Source organism: Saccopteryx bilineata, chromosome 1 (genome assembly GCF_036850765.1).
Source record: "Saccopteryx bilineata isolate mSacBil1 chromosome 1, mSacBil1_pri_phased_curated, whole genome shotgun sequence".
NCBI lineage: Eukaryota > Metazoa > Chordata > Mammalia > Chiroptera > Emballonuridae > Saccopteryx > Saccopteryx bilineata.
Window position 1 is genome coordinate 248,923,000 of NC_089490.1, and position 14,811 is coordinate 248,937,810.

General features: G+C 41.5%; 1 long non-coding RNA gene across 1 annotated transcript; it reads right to left on the minus strand.

Moving 5' to 3' along the window:
* Positions 1 to 450: 450 nt before the first annotated feature.
* On the minus strand, positions 451 to 11,970 carry LOC136320358 (uncharacterized). Its single transcript, XR_010728319.1, has 4 exons — positions 11,749 to 11,970; positions 2,872 to 4,121; positions 1,437 to 2,712; positions 451 to 1,048 (listed from the first exon to the last, which is right to left on the minus strand). It is a non-coding gene; the product is annotated as an uncharacterized lncRNA (long non-coding RNA).
* Between the last annotated feature and the right edge of the window lie 2,841 nt (positions 11,971 to 14,811).

The following is a 14,811-nucleotide window of genomic DNA, read 5'->3' on the forward strand; positions in this document are numbered from 1 at the left end:
ACTTTAAAATTCAATGTAGCAAAACAAACATGATATACCTTGAATCCCCATCTCTCCAACAAGAATTGTTTTTAAAATTACAGTGAACTTCCTTTCTCTCTTATGTTCCTCTTTCAGATAAAGTCCTCATCATCTCCCAAGCCTCCTTGAAAAGAATATTTAATGTCAACTTCGGTGTTTTCTTTCTCACTCGATTTTCATATTCAATTTATTATTCCTAGAGATTTACAGTAATCTTATTTTTTCCTCAACATTCTAACTGTAATTGGTTTGGTTGCCTTTATTGCTTGCTTGAATTATGGGAAAGTGTCTTAATTGGTTGTTACAGGTTAAATTGCTTCCTCCTCAAATTCCTATGTTGAAGTCCTCACCTGCAGTAACTGAAATGTTACCCAATTTAGAGAGAGAGAGGTTTTTTTTAAAGGTACTCAAGGTAAAATCATATCACTAGAGTCAACCTAGATCCAGTATGACTGGTGTCTTTATTAAAAACAGAAATTTGGACACAGATACACACACAAAGAGGATGCCATGTGAACTCAAAGGTGGAGAATTGGATGATGTGTCTACAATCCAAAAAGCATCAAAGATGGCCAGCAAACCACTGGAAGGGAGGAGAAAGGCCAGGAACACATTCCTCCCAATGGCTCGCAGAAGGAGCCACTCCCGACAACACCCGGACCTTAGACTGCTCACTATCGGCACTGTGAGACGATACATTCCGCTGCTGGAGCCACCTTGCTTAAATTGCCCTAGCAAACGAACACACTGGTTTTCAGATGTCCACACTGCCGTCAGATTTAAGTCATGAATCGGAGCCATGGCAAACCTCCCTCTGCCCAAAGATACTGTCCCTTCTTAGCCTCCATCTGTCCCAGAGCTTGCCCTCACACCAATTCATTTTCTCTTTATTTGGTGAACTTGTGCTTGTCATTACAATTTCAGTTTAAGTAATATTTCTTTCATTAAAGCTTTCCAATTCTCAGCTCACTCCACTTACGACAGAGGCTTCCAGCTGCCTTGTTTGGGGTCGTGTATCCGTTAGAACCTGTAGAGAAAACAGAAATTCCTGAACATCTGGTGAAACTATCTGTGATGGTCATTTTCACTAAACAGATTCAATTCACTATCAGCAAATTTTATGTGGTTCAGTATAATATTTTAAATAGTACATTTAGCACAGATAACTTTCCATGGGACAAAAAATGCTGAAAGTGACACAAGGGATGGTGAGTCAAGCCAGATGTGAGCACAAGTAAGGAACTAGGGAGGGAGGGATAGAGGGAGGAGAGCCACTCAGGAGGTGGTGCACCTGGTGAACTTGGAGCCACTGCAGGTCTGTAAGACAGGAGCTACAGCCATGGAGGGGGCTCAGAAGCTTCTAAACAACCCTTTAAAACAGACAGGGAAAGAAATACTCCAGCTTATCCCCTTACCGTGTTCTCCAGACTTCTGCCACTACCTCCCGTTGGCCACACTGAGCTGAGAGCATAGGACAGTGGAGTCTAGGAGTTCGCTACATCAGACGGAGTGCAGTAGGTGAGGGCAGGGAGTAGATGTGGAAGGAAACGGTAGAATAAAAGGCCAGGGAGTATTAAGTTCTCTCTTATTTGCCTTCAATTTGTCCGCCACCTGCCGGGTTTCAGGTTTCGAGGCTTTTAGGAAAATGTTGCTCTGCAGAGGGGAGCGGAGCCTCAAATTGTCTGTAGGGTATTTTTTCTTTGTACACCCTGAACCATGAAGACAGATATGACAATGGAACTCTCCAGAGTTCTCACATCTGTTTCTGGATGGATTAACATCAAAGGACAAAGTAAAAGCCCCTAACAATGACGTCGTGCTGAGCCGCTAGTCTGCTGGCCTCAAAGCAATGCTCAGCAGAGTTCTGCACCCAGGGAGAGAGATCAGAGCAAGGACGGGGGTTGCGCGCCTACACGTGGGCATCTGAGCAGGTGCAAGTCAGGCCCGCAGAACAAAGGCTCAGAGAATCAGGGCGCGGCTGGCCAGCACAGACTTGAGGTGGGTAACAAGTGCACACCCCCAGGGACTCAGGGATGGGGTAGAGAGGGGGCAACGTCAGCTCGCCTGATTTTACAGGGCACAGCACATCTGTAATACTTGAACTTCACAAGTTATGTTACTAGCTTTTAATTTTTAGAGATGAATGCCTGGACAGCACTGAAGGTGGGGATGATTAGGACTTCCACTGGGATCTCAGTACACCAGAAACTGTTCTTTAACAAGGGACATTAGATCTAGACACCCGACAGTAGAGAATAATTGCACTCACACTAGAAAATGAATTATACTAAGATTACTATCGAGTGAACCAAAGGACAGTGTTCCTATGTGCTATCTAACTTAAAATCAGGCTGTCTTGTCCGCACTTCCAGATCCTTCAACACTGCTCCACACTAAAATGAAACACCAAACCTTTAATAGTAACAGAGGTCTTCCTGGCAGGTCTAGTTAGGATGTGGAGGTTGGAGCTTATAGAAAAGTTTTTAAACTTTCTCAAATACGATGGGTATTTGTTCTTCCTCACGGAGTTCTACTTGTCCGTGGTACTGCTTAAATTAGCGGTCCCCTCTGCAGCTTCTCGGGGTGGTCATGCCCTTCTCGCCTGCAGATCTGACTGCTCCACTCACTTAACAGTCCCGTGTGTCATTGCTCTGAACAGCGAAAAGCACGGTCCTCAGGATCCAGGTTTCTCTGAAAGCAGAGAAGGAATTCTAAACCCACTTTTTCTTATGTTCTTGCTACACATAAAAGGGACTACACAAATTATGCAAACTATCATGGTATTAACTTTCAAGTTTTCCTCATTAAAGGAAAATAGATATTTTGGCTATACGAAGCTAAAGAAAATACCTCTGCAAATTTCCACTTGGATCCTCCTTTTGAATTGGCGTTGTACGGTTTTATTTAGTCTTGCCAAGCCAGTCAAGGAAATACGAGAAAATAGAGCTGTTCTTACGTCTCATGAGGCCTTCCTTGGAAAATAAATGGAAGCTCTAAATCTAAGAACAGTCCATTAGAAGATCAAGAGTGGATACTTTGCCAGATAGCTCCTTCTGGTTTCCTGTCTCTTACAGGTCAAAGTTCACTCCACAGGCCGTCACCTTTCATACAACGTTTGGGCCTCTAGGATGCTAAAAGAGAAACAAGAGCCTCTGTAGGTCAGGTTGGTTTGGATTCAAAGTATGAAGTGTCTGTGCCACTCGGTGACAACAACAAAAACATTTTTAAGCCCAACCCTCATTACCAGATGCTGAGAGAGTCAGTGGCATTCGGAGATGAGAGATTTCCGGGCAGGGTTGGTAGGCTTGCTTCATCAAGAAGCCACCAAAAGGACAAGCAGGACAAGAACATGGGTGTAGGTGGGCTTGTGGAGCCAAGCTTTTCTATAACATGCAAAAACAAGTTTTTTGTACGAATTCCATACAGAGGCATATACTTCTCTCTCTCTCTCTCTCTCTCTCTCTCTCATGAGACACCTACCTGTCGGTATTTGAGAAGGTGGAATTCAGGCCGACAAAACAAAGGCTATATATATAGAATTATCAGAATAATTATTTATCTTGGTAATTCAAATTAAAATATATAAAATACAAATTAATGCAAATTCAACCTATAGCGTCTGGTCAGTGTCGAGCTAAGTGTCCCTGTTGTCTGTGACCAGGAGTAGAAGTGTGAACTCTTCTGCCAGATGAATCTTGATATCAAAGTCTCCAATAAAAACAGCACAGCCAAGGCCTGGATGAAACTGCACTTTCTGCACGTAAAGAAGAAACAGAGCACCCTAGCCAGTTAGCTCAGTCAATTAAAAGCGTCCTCCCAAAACACCAAGGTTGTGGGTTTGATCCCCAGTCTAGGCACACAGGGCAAGCAACCAATTAGTGCATGACTGAGTGGAACAGCAAATTGATGTTTCCCTTCCCCATCCTCTCTTTCTCTCTTTCTGTCGGTCTCTCTGTCAATGACTACAATAAAATTAAGCCCTGGCTGGATAGCTCAGTTGGTTGGAGTGTCTCCTGGACTGCAGAGGTTGCCGGTTTGATTCCCTGGTCAGGGCACATATAGAAGCAGCTTGATGTTCTGGTCTCTCTCTCCCTGATTCTCTAAGAAAGAAAGAAAGGAAAAAAAAAGCGAATAAGAAGAAACAGCAAAATCAGCTTCAAGTGTGGTGTTGGTTTTTCATGACCAGCTGGACTTGCCTGGTGGACTGCACAAAGCAGTTGGCCTGTGTGCATCCCTCCTGTGATGCAACAGAAGGCTGCTTACCCCCCCTCCCGTCCCACAGAAGCAGACAGAGCAGTGGGGTTGACCAGATGCTTTATGATGCACACACTTAAGCCAGACAAGAGAGCACATGTTGAGTCTGAAACAGGGCTAGATGTTCCTACAGGAGGTGATGCAGCCAGCACAAGCTCTGTGGGCTCTTTACCTCCTGATAAGGAATAATCCAGGCCCAAGGTCCATCCTTAGGCTGCCAAGTCAGGGGTGGAAAATTGCACGTACGAGAATTTCCCAGTAGGCAGCAGGGGCAAAATATTTTTAGTCTGAGTTATCTAGATAATCAACTCATACCGCATTGCATTGTGTGACATAATACAATTAAGAGGAATAAAACCTACCTCCTGTCAAGCAATTCCTATCCCCATGTTGCATATGCTTGATAAATATTAAAAATAGCATCAAACTTTGAAGGAAAAGTTTGTTTAATCCATCTTATGAAAAGTATAGAGTCTACAAAACCATATATTTTGCAGATGGTGATTTTGTCCTAACTGAACATCACCACATTTGTGGTGGGTACTCTTTACTACGCAGAGTATATAAGTAATTTTTTTGTAAACAGCTCCCACTAACTGTAGCTTGGTCTCCCTTAAACCTGCGGTTGGGAAGACAAGCTGCCCAAATAGCATGAATCACAGCCCAAGGGGAAGGCGCTCCTGCAGTAATATTCAGTGTTGAGATGAGTGGGTGAAAAATCAGATTTTTTTTCTTCTTTTTAGGTATAACAGTCACAAGCTTAACCGTCAAGTTGAATGTGCTAAGAAACAAACTAAAAAGCAAGGTTAAGGAACAAACTTCTTATTTTAGTGCCCTGCTGTGTGAGGCGCAGCCAGCCAGCAGCAATGGGGGGGGGGGGGGGGAAGGGCGCATCATGGAGGAGAAGCCAGTCTGACTGCGCTGTCAGCAAGGGGTGCCTTTGCCTCCTATTCTTCTCTTTATCTTCACAATATCAACACTGTTTTGCTTCTATACTGATCTCCTGCTTTACTCAGTGCTAGGGACGTTCAGAAGACGTCGGAGTTCAGAGAGGGCAGCAGAGACCAAGAAACCCAATGCTCTGTGTGATTGCAAAGCCAGAAAAAGAATGCCAGGCAGGAATTGGTTATTTCCTCAGGGTCAAAATGATCAAGACTTTTCCTGGAGCCTTCAGCTCTGAAGAGCCCAGGTCTTCATTGGAGCATGCTCAGTGTGACTCAGCAGCCCAGGGTCTTGATTGCTTGCTGGTGTCCACAGTGCTGCACAGCTGGGGATGGGGCTCCCAGGGGGAGGGCCATCACGTGAGAAGGCTGAGGGCCTTGCCTGCAGCTGAAATAGAACCTGTTTGAGAGCAAGTGCGAGAGGGTGATTTGAGCTGCGGTAGAAATACCTAAGAATGTACATATGATATTTATTCTACCTGCTTGCTCATCTCTCTGTGACTGTTGAGTATTCACCCTCCTCTATGTCCACCTCTCCCCACAGCGCAGCTCTTTCCTAGCTTCCTTCCTTTTTCTTCACCCTGCTTCAGCCTCCATCTTTCTCTTCTGGCTTCCTAAAGCTGGTTTCCCCCAGAGTTCAGATCTCTGTCCTCTTCACTCATTTCTTTCCATATTTTAATTTTGGAAATGTCATGGACCAGGAGCTCCCTCCACATTTGCAAGGCCCAGAACAAAAGATCAAATTAGAACAATGTAGCATATGTCTGAATACTTAAACATTGTAACTTCAGTGGCCTCCACAGCCAGCAGCACATTCCTATCAAGGTACCTACAGCCCACTCCCCAGGCGTCAACCCTGTGAACTCAAGAATGAAGGTCCTCTGGCTTTATCAAGGCAGCCAGCCCATCTGCTGGGAAGCTTGATGGCTAAGAGAGATTTGGGAAAGCTGAGTTCTCATTTACTCTCATCTTTCAACTATCTCGAGGGGCTGGTGACTCCTAAATTCACCTCTCCTCTGAGACACATGCCTTTCAGTCAATAAAAGTAATAAAACATGAGCTAGAATACGTCTTACAGCCTCCGTAGCAGTTTCACATGACCACATGATGTAATTCCAGCCAACTGGATGTGAGTAATTGGTGTGCATTAATTGTTACCTCCAAGCTTGCTCACCTCCCAAGATGATCTTCTTGTTTTCCTTGGATGCAAGGAATGACTGGCAGCCTTAGATGAAAATAACTGGGAATGAGCCTGATTTCTTCCCTTATTGCTTGCAGGAGAGCTGCCCACATATCAGGAATGCCTATTTAGAAATTCACAGCAGGAAGACCATAAACCTCTATTATGTTAAGCCACTGAAATGGTCAGTTGCCATTCGGCAAATCTCCTACTGGAATTTCCATGAGCACCTTTAAGTCAAGGTAGCTCAGATGGAACGAATCCGTCCCTATCCACCCTAACTCTTCCCCTTCTTTCCCACGATATGCAGTTTCAGTAACAGCAGCATCGTCTCCCCAATCATCCAAACTATAAACTTGGGTGTACTGACTCCATCCCTTCCCTCTAGTAACAAATTAAAACCCAAACTCCTTATTGTCACCGAGAGCAATTCTTTCCGTTTCACAGTTCTATTACAGCCTGAATTTATTTCGTGTCTCTAACCTGCATATTTCTCTAGTTCTAAAGCCCAGCTCAGCCTGCCTCTACCAGTGGTAGTCAACCTGGTCCCTACCGCCCACTAGTGGGGCGTTCCAGCTTTCATGGTGGGCAGTAGCGGAGCAAATTTAACTATAGTAAGTTGTTTTATAAAGATTTATTTTTCCAAACTTAGCGAAAATCCGACATAAAGTACTTGGTAAGTAATTATTATTATATGCTTTAACTTGCTGTAACTCTGCTTTATAAATTTTATAAAGTTACTTCTCTACTTTATAAATCACCATTACTGTGGAACCGGTGGGCGATTAGAAAATTTTACTACTAACGGAGATACAAAAGTGGGCGGTAGGTATAAAAATGTTGACTACCCCTGCTAGACTAATTGATCCCTGGAGCTGCCATGGAAACACTATTGCTGAAACACTAATCGTATCATCATTCACCCCCAGACCCTGCATAAAATATTGATAATTCTTTAGGGGATATAAGACAAAAGTCTAAAACCCCTTCAGTCCCACATCTACATTTTTGATTCAATAAACATCATCACCCTCTTCTCTCACACTTGCTCTCAATCAGTTTCTACTTCAGCTACAGGTGATAGGAGGCCCTTAGCCTTCTCACGTGATGCCCCTACCCCTGGGAGCCCCATCCCCAGCTGTGCAGCACTGTGGACACCAGCAAGCAATCAAGACCCTGGGCTGCTGAGTCACACTGAGCATGCTCCAATGAAGACCTGGGCTCTTCAGAGCTGAAGGCTCCAGGAAAAGTCGTGATCATTCAGACCCTGAGGAAATATGAGTTCCTACCTGGTGTTCTTCTTCTGACTTTGCGAGCACACAGAGCGTTGGGTTTCTTGGTCTCTGCTGCCCTCTCTGAATTCCGCAGTCTTCTGAACATCCCTAGCGCTGGGTGAAGCAGGAGATCAGTATAGAAGCAAAACAGTGTTGATATTGTGAAGATAAAGAGAAGAATAGGAGGCAAAGGCACGCCCTGCTAACAGCACAGTCAGACTGGCTTCTCCTCCACCATGCGCCCTGCTCCCCCCATTGTTGCTGGCTGGCTGTGCCTCACCCAGCAGGGCACTAAGATAAGAAGCTTGTTCCCTAACTTTGCTTTTTAATTTGCTTATGTTCACAGCAGACACCTAGGTGTCTTCTTCCCATGGCTCAGCCATGCCTTCAGCTCAGGAATATTTTCCCCACGATTTAATAAAGAGGGCTTTGGCCTTATGAGGTTGCATGCAGCATTTCCATCCGCCAGCCTAGACAGCTAATACCTCCCCATTCCGCCTGATACTGAACTTTGAGTGCATTCTTAACCTTAAGATTTTAATTTCACTTAGGATTTTAACTTAAGAGCCTGGGACACTTTCCATCTAGGTGATGTAATACCCTAGATCCCTCCCCTGGGCTATATTTCAGGCCAGCAGTGTTCATGGGACATAGTCTATTTCATAATCTCCATAGCCCATTACTCCACTAGAATGTTGGTTTGTTTTCTGTTTAATGTGTTTTTAGCTTTATGTTCTTTGTTGTTTTTAAAAATCTAGCTATTGATGGGTAGATATTATTACATTTGCCTCTAAATTCTTTTAAATATAGGAAGAAATGAATGAAAGTCTATTGATTCCTCAGGATCCAGGCCGGGTGTCACCCCCTTCATGAAGTCATTCTCATTCTTCTTACCACAAGCAATGATCCTGCCCACAGCTGCTGCCTTTTTCAATGGAGCCTGGAGTTTTATCTTGTTCTGGTCTCTTTGGTTTTTGCACGCAGTACATTACTTCTTTATAATATGACCTCCCTGATAAACGTGTAATCTTAAGAGCACCCACATCTATCTTTCTATTCCTCTAACACCTGCAAGTAATGAAACCCACACATACATGCAGCTTTTCATCTTCTTGTCTTTGGTTTTACATTTTTCCTGTAGAAAATGTAAACACAGTGGGGTTTTAAAAAATATTTTCTCATTTAAGTTGAATTGCCTTCCCAAATTGTTAAGTTCATTTCACTGCACTACTTGATGCTAATGTGTAAGTATTTGTAACCTTCCACGTGAGAACTGACCGCAAGCTGGGCAGAGATAGAAAGATCACGTTTCCAATGACTCCAAGGCGATGAATGCCTTTTAGTATTCCTGACCAGTTTCAATTAAATACAGCAGTGGTTTTCATCAACTTATTTTTTTTTTGTCTGCAGAACATTTTCTATAGGATACAGTTGAAGTGAATAGAATCTAGTGCAAAAGAACATAATTATTGCTTACTATCTGCCCTTTAAATGCATGACTATTAAAAGATTCTCTTAAGATTGCACAAAGATGGTCCTAAATAGCAACCTTTCTTCAACTTTTATAGTTTCATTTTGAAACTCTTTGGACACTTGTGGCTATAGGTCATGCACAAGATTTGGGAGGAAAAAAATATAGTCAAAGAGTAGAACATGAGTCATGACTTGTTAGTCTTTCTTTTTTAATAGAAGCTCCGAAGGACTCATTAGAATCACTACATCAATGCAAGAACTAACTTGAGTTTCCAAATATTTCTTCCTCTCTGAGAGGAAGGATATTAGGAATTTTCTTAATACCCTGGTGTGATTAATGTACCTTGACCAGGCAAGCCCAGGGTTTTGAACCGGTGACCTCAGCATTCCAGGTTGATGCCTAATCCACTGCGCCACCACAGGGCAGTGGTGTGATTAATAAAACCACTGAATGGTGCTATGTATGGATTTGATTAGCTTCACTGTACTAATTCCACTTAGCTGGATTTTTAAAAGAGTAAACGCTGTTCCCAGTTGGTATTCTGGGAGTAAGGATTTTGTTAGAGCAATGGTTTTAAACACATTGGAGTCTGACACCTTTCAAAAGTCTAAGGAGTGTTTTAAATTAAAAGCAGAACTACAGCTATGTTTTCTGTAGTTGACCACCCCCACACAGTGACTCAAGATTAAAAATTCTAAGGAAGTCTTTTGTAAAAAATCTCAATCTACCCACGAGTATCCAATTTTTTGGACGGTTTGATGTATATTTTAAATATGTAAAAATGGAGGCTAAAACAATGTTAGATTACTGCCATATTAATACGATATTGCCATGGAAATTACTTTGGGTGAATGTAGATCAGTGGTGAAGCCAAATGCATTCTAAATGATCCATCTTGTTTATGGCTTACAGCAGAGAAAAAACATTAAAGCAACACAGCAGTCAGATGACATCATTCCTTCCAGAATTGATAATATATTTGTCCATTTCATTGATACAGGTCAGCTATACAGTGGCTGCAAGAACAGGAAGCTGTCTTATCTACCTTCAATGTTCAGAAACATAAACCTGGGTAATCTTTCAGTCCAGTCAGTCCAGTACTGGTGTTTACCTATTATGTTCACCATGATGATGTCCAAAAAGACCCCTCCTATCAGAGCCCCTCATAAACACTTCAGTGGTCACAACATCATTGTAATGGTGAAAGATTTTTTTACAATGTAAAACTCAGGCATAATTTTGGAAACTCTATACAGATGAAGCACTTCTGGTGCTTGGCAACACATCAAGGTTTACTGTGTTCTGTGTTGCCGTGCATTAGCATTAAAAACATAGGCAAAATATCTGAAAAAATGTTGTCATCCATCATGATGTTGAGCAAATTCGTCAACACTGCCTGTTTAAACCAGGGGTCCCCGGCCCTGGCCGGTTGACTCAGCGGTGGAGCGTCGGCCTGGCGTGCAGGGGATCCGGGTTCGATTCCCGGCCAGGGCACATAGAAGAGGCACCCATTTGCTTCCCCCCCCCTTCCTCTCTGTCTCTCTCTTTCCCTCCCGCAGCCAAGGCTCCATTGGAGCAGAGATGGCCCGGGCGCTGGGGATGGCTCCTTGGCCTCTGCCCCAGGCGTTAGAGTGGCTCTGTCGCGGCAGAGCGACACCCCGGAGGGGCAGAGCATCGCCCACTGGAGGGCAGAGCGTCGCCCCTGGTGGGCATGCCGGGTGGATCCTGGTCAGGCGCAGGAGTCTGTCTGACTGTCTCTCCCCGTTTCCAGCTTCAGAAACACCAAAAAACAACAACAACAACAAAAAAAAAACAGGGGTCCCCAAAGTACGACCCGCGCCCGCATGCGGCCCCCTGAGGCCATTTATCCGGCCCCTCCGCACTTCTGGAAGGGGCACCTCTTTCATTGGTGGTCAGTGAGAGGAGCATAGTTCCCATTGAAATACTAGTCAGTTTGTTGATTTAAATTTACTTGTTCTTTATTTTAAATATTGTATTTGTTCCCGTTTTGTTTTTTTACTTTAAAATAAGATATGTGCAGTGTGCATAGGGATTTGTTCATAGTTTCTTTTTATAGTCCAGCCCTCCAATGGTCTGAGGGACAGTGAACTGGCCCCCTGTGTAAAAAGTTTGGGGACCCCTGGTTTAAACAGTACTATCAAAAATTGATTCAGTATACGCACCTTTTACCTATCACCAAGCTCACTCTCATCCTCAAGGACAAGTCTTAAAAGACAATATTAAACTTAGAACATATTTTTAAAAATATTTTTGAAGACCTCTATTAAGACAATTTCAAATAGGAAATTTGGCAAACTTTTCATCTATTTGAAAAAGATGAATCTTTTGATCAACACCTGTCAGCCCCCATAATGAAAACAGCTGAAAAAGTAGGTCTTTGGCCAAGCTCCTGGATATAGGAGGATTGAAGGGGAGCACTCGGGATACACTATGGAAGGTCTTCGATGCAAGAGCAGCACCTGCTTGGGGAAGAATTCAAAATTATAAAGCTTTTCAATTTCCTAACAGAGAAGAATCTTCTGACACACAGAAAACAAGTCTCATTACTATTACTTCCAATGAGAAGTTAGCATAAAATCATACCTTTTAAATTTAATTTATACATTTTAAATTCAAATCTGTATTAGTCTTTTCAGGCTGCCGTAAGAGAACACCACAGACTGGTGGCTTAAATGACAGAAATTTACTTTCTCACAGTTCTCGGTGCTGGAAATCCAAAATCAAGGTGCCGGCTGGGATGGTTTCTGGTGAGGACTCTCTTTCCGGTTTGCAGATGGCTGCCTTCTTCCTGTGTCCTCATGTGGCCTTTCCTCTGCACATGCACATGCCTGGTGTCTCATCTTCTACATAAGTACACCTGTCATAATGGATTAAGGCTTCACCTTCATGGACTGATTTAACCTTAATTACCTCCTTAAAGGCCTTATCTCCAAATACAGTCATAATGGGGGTTACGCTTCCATCTATAAATTTCAGGGGGACAGGCAGTCTACAACACTATCCTGCTTACAAATTTGCTCAATGCTTAACACATTTCCAGAGATGATCTCATTGTTATATATCCCTTGAATTCACTTTGAGGAGTCTTTAAGAATTAAAGCATTCTTTAATACACAGTTTATAGGTATCTGTCAGTGGTAACTCTAGTTTCTTTTGTTACTATACATGTGTGTATATCAGGATTTTCAGCTCATGCTGCAATAAAAAAGTAAAAAAGTATAATCAGATACAAAAATAAGTAAACATTGTCAAGACAAAGATCACTGTACCATGATAACATTACTTTTTATTATAGACAAAATTTACAGCAAAATTAAGGTTTATATTTTGTCAATGGTCATTAAATTTGTATTAAAGCAAAGAGAAAGAGCAAAAGTGAAACTCATAGATACAGAGTAGATGGTGGTAGTTGCTAGTGGCCGGAAGGTGTGGGAAATTGGGGGATGCTGGCACGACATTGGGGGATGATATGGGTATAAACTTTTAGTTATAAGATAAAGTTCTGAGGATCTCAAGTTCAGAAGGTGACTTTGGTTAACAGTACTGTATTATACACTTGAAATCTGCTTATAAAGTCAATCTTAAATGTTCTCACCACCCCACCAAAGGGGGAAAAAAAGTGACTCTGTGTGGTGATGAATGCAATAACTAATTTTATTGTGGCAATCATCTCAAAATATGTATATATATATGAAAGTATCATCTTGTACACCCTGAATTAGTATAATTTATAACCTGTCAATTATACCTCAATAAAGCTAGAAGAAAAGATATGACTTTGGAAAGATAATTTTTACATTCAATCTTACAAAAAGATGCAATACTACCACAACACAATCAATTGCATACAGATTGTATGTATCCATAGTCATCACCTAATAAATGCTTGGTGGCTGCCGTAATTGCTATTTTTACATGCGTTCTAATGTAACAGCAATTCACTTTATTTCTGAACCACATAGAAATAATCTCACTTGGTTCTAATTAGCAAATAACCTTCTGACAAAATCACTTAAAAGCCTTCTCATTAGTAATCAAAGAAAAATCTTCAGTTTTTATCCAGAACTGTGCGATTCTAGAAGTTTAATTGGATTCCCCAGGTTTATCTTTCAAGAATTTTGCTTTTCTCCAGCAGGCACTTATATATCTCTAACATGATTATAATCTTATCTTTTTCTTCTCAATTATTTAGTTTCAAAAGGGGCTAGAATCAGAGTAATTACAAGAAATCAGATATGCAGGTTTGATCATTTTCCCATGATTTAACAGTCGTTGAACTGTCTGTCTTTTGAGCCTTTACCAGTTTCTGACTTACAAAGGTAATGTCATTGAGCAACACAGTTATTCTTCTTTTTGTCTTTATTACATAGTTCAAACATATGGGAAAAAAAGCATAGAAAAGGGAAGTATAATAAAACATGTGATTGCTAACTAGTTTAAGAAAGAAAAATTACAAAGCAGTTTTTATTCCTAATTTAGAGAAAAGATAAACTTATTTATTGCATGCCAAACACAAAGGCAGAATCTAAAGCAGAAGCTATTATATTTACAAAGTAAATGCTCACAATGCACATTAGCCTTAGCCACACATATCCACAATGGGAAACGTTATGCTTGGTATTGGCAAAGTATCTAGAGATGACATGGACTGAAACATCTTTCACTTTTTAAATTGTCATCAAAATGTATGTAACCTATGAAGTGATAGTCTGATGTACTGATTTGTTTTGGTCAATTTCACATGTGGTTTTTAATAGTCACTTGTTCTTCTGGAGTAATATCTTTAAATATTTCAATCCTTCTTTCAGGAGACAAGAAGGAAGGTCTATACTTACCAAATTCACTAACCTCCATTCATCTAAAGTTTTTAGTAAATAAAAACAAAATTGAAAGGAAAGAAAAGATGAGAAAAATGACCAGGGAAAAATATGCAAAGGGATGACTAACTGCTGAAAACAAAAGAAAAAATAAAAGGTAAAACACTGGGAAAAAAAGACTTTGCAGAAAAGTGTAAGCTATTGTTGAACAAATATACAACCAATGCACCTCTAAAAGAGTTCAACCCAAATTAAGTGGGAAAAGATTTTCTTGAAAAATTAATTTTACCATAGCTACAGAGTAAGCCAATATCCAGCTAAATTATACATACAATCAATTGAAATGGACTATCACTTTGTTGGTGTATGAAGTCATACAAAATAAGTGGGGTATATTACTTAACAGAGTGTATAATCTACTCTTTTTTGACTTTTTCTGTAGGGGCCAGGAGGGTAAACTAAATATGATGGAAGTCGCCAACTCTGCATACTTATGCCTTTAAAATTGACACATATCTCTCTATTTCACCTGGGACAGATTTCTTTCAGTTTAATCTTTCTTTTTCTTTCCTAAGGAGTGGAGGCATGGGGGCCAATTTCACAGACTTTCTATGACCTTTCACCATTGTTGCAGCGCTCGTATCCTAAAGGCCAAAGAAGTAATGTGATGGTTTTGTCAACCTTCAAATTTGTCCATTTCAATTCTATACTTAAGGGTTTAAAAGCTGAGGAAATAGGTCTGTGGAGCTCTGCTCACCTGGAAGGACTCTATTTCCTCTATGTTCCTGACTCTAACAGGGGTCAGGATAATGCTTTAGGTGCCTAGGTA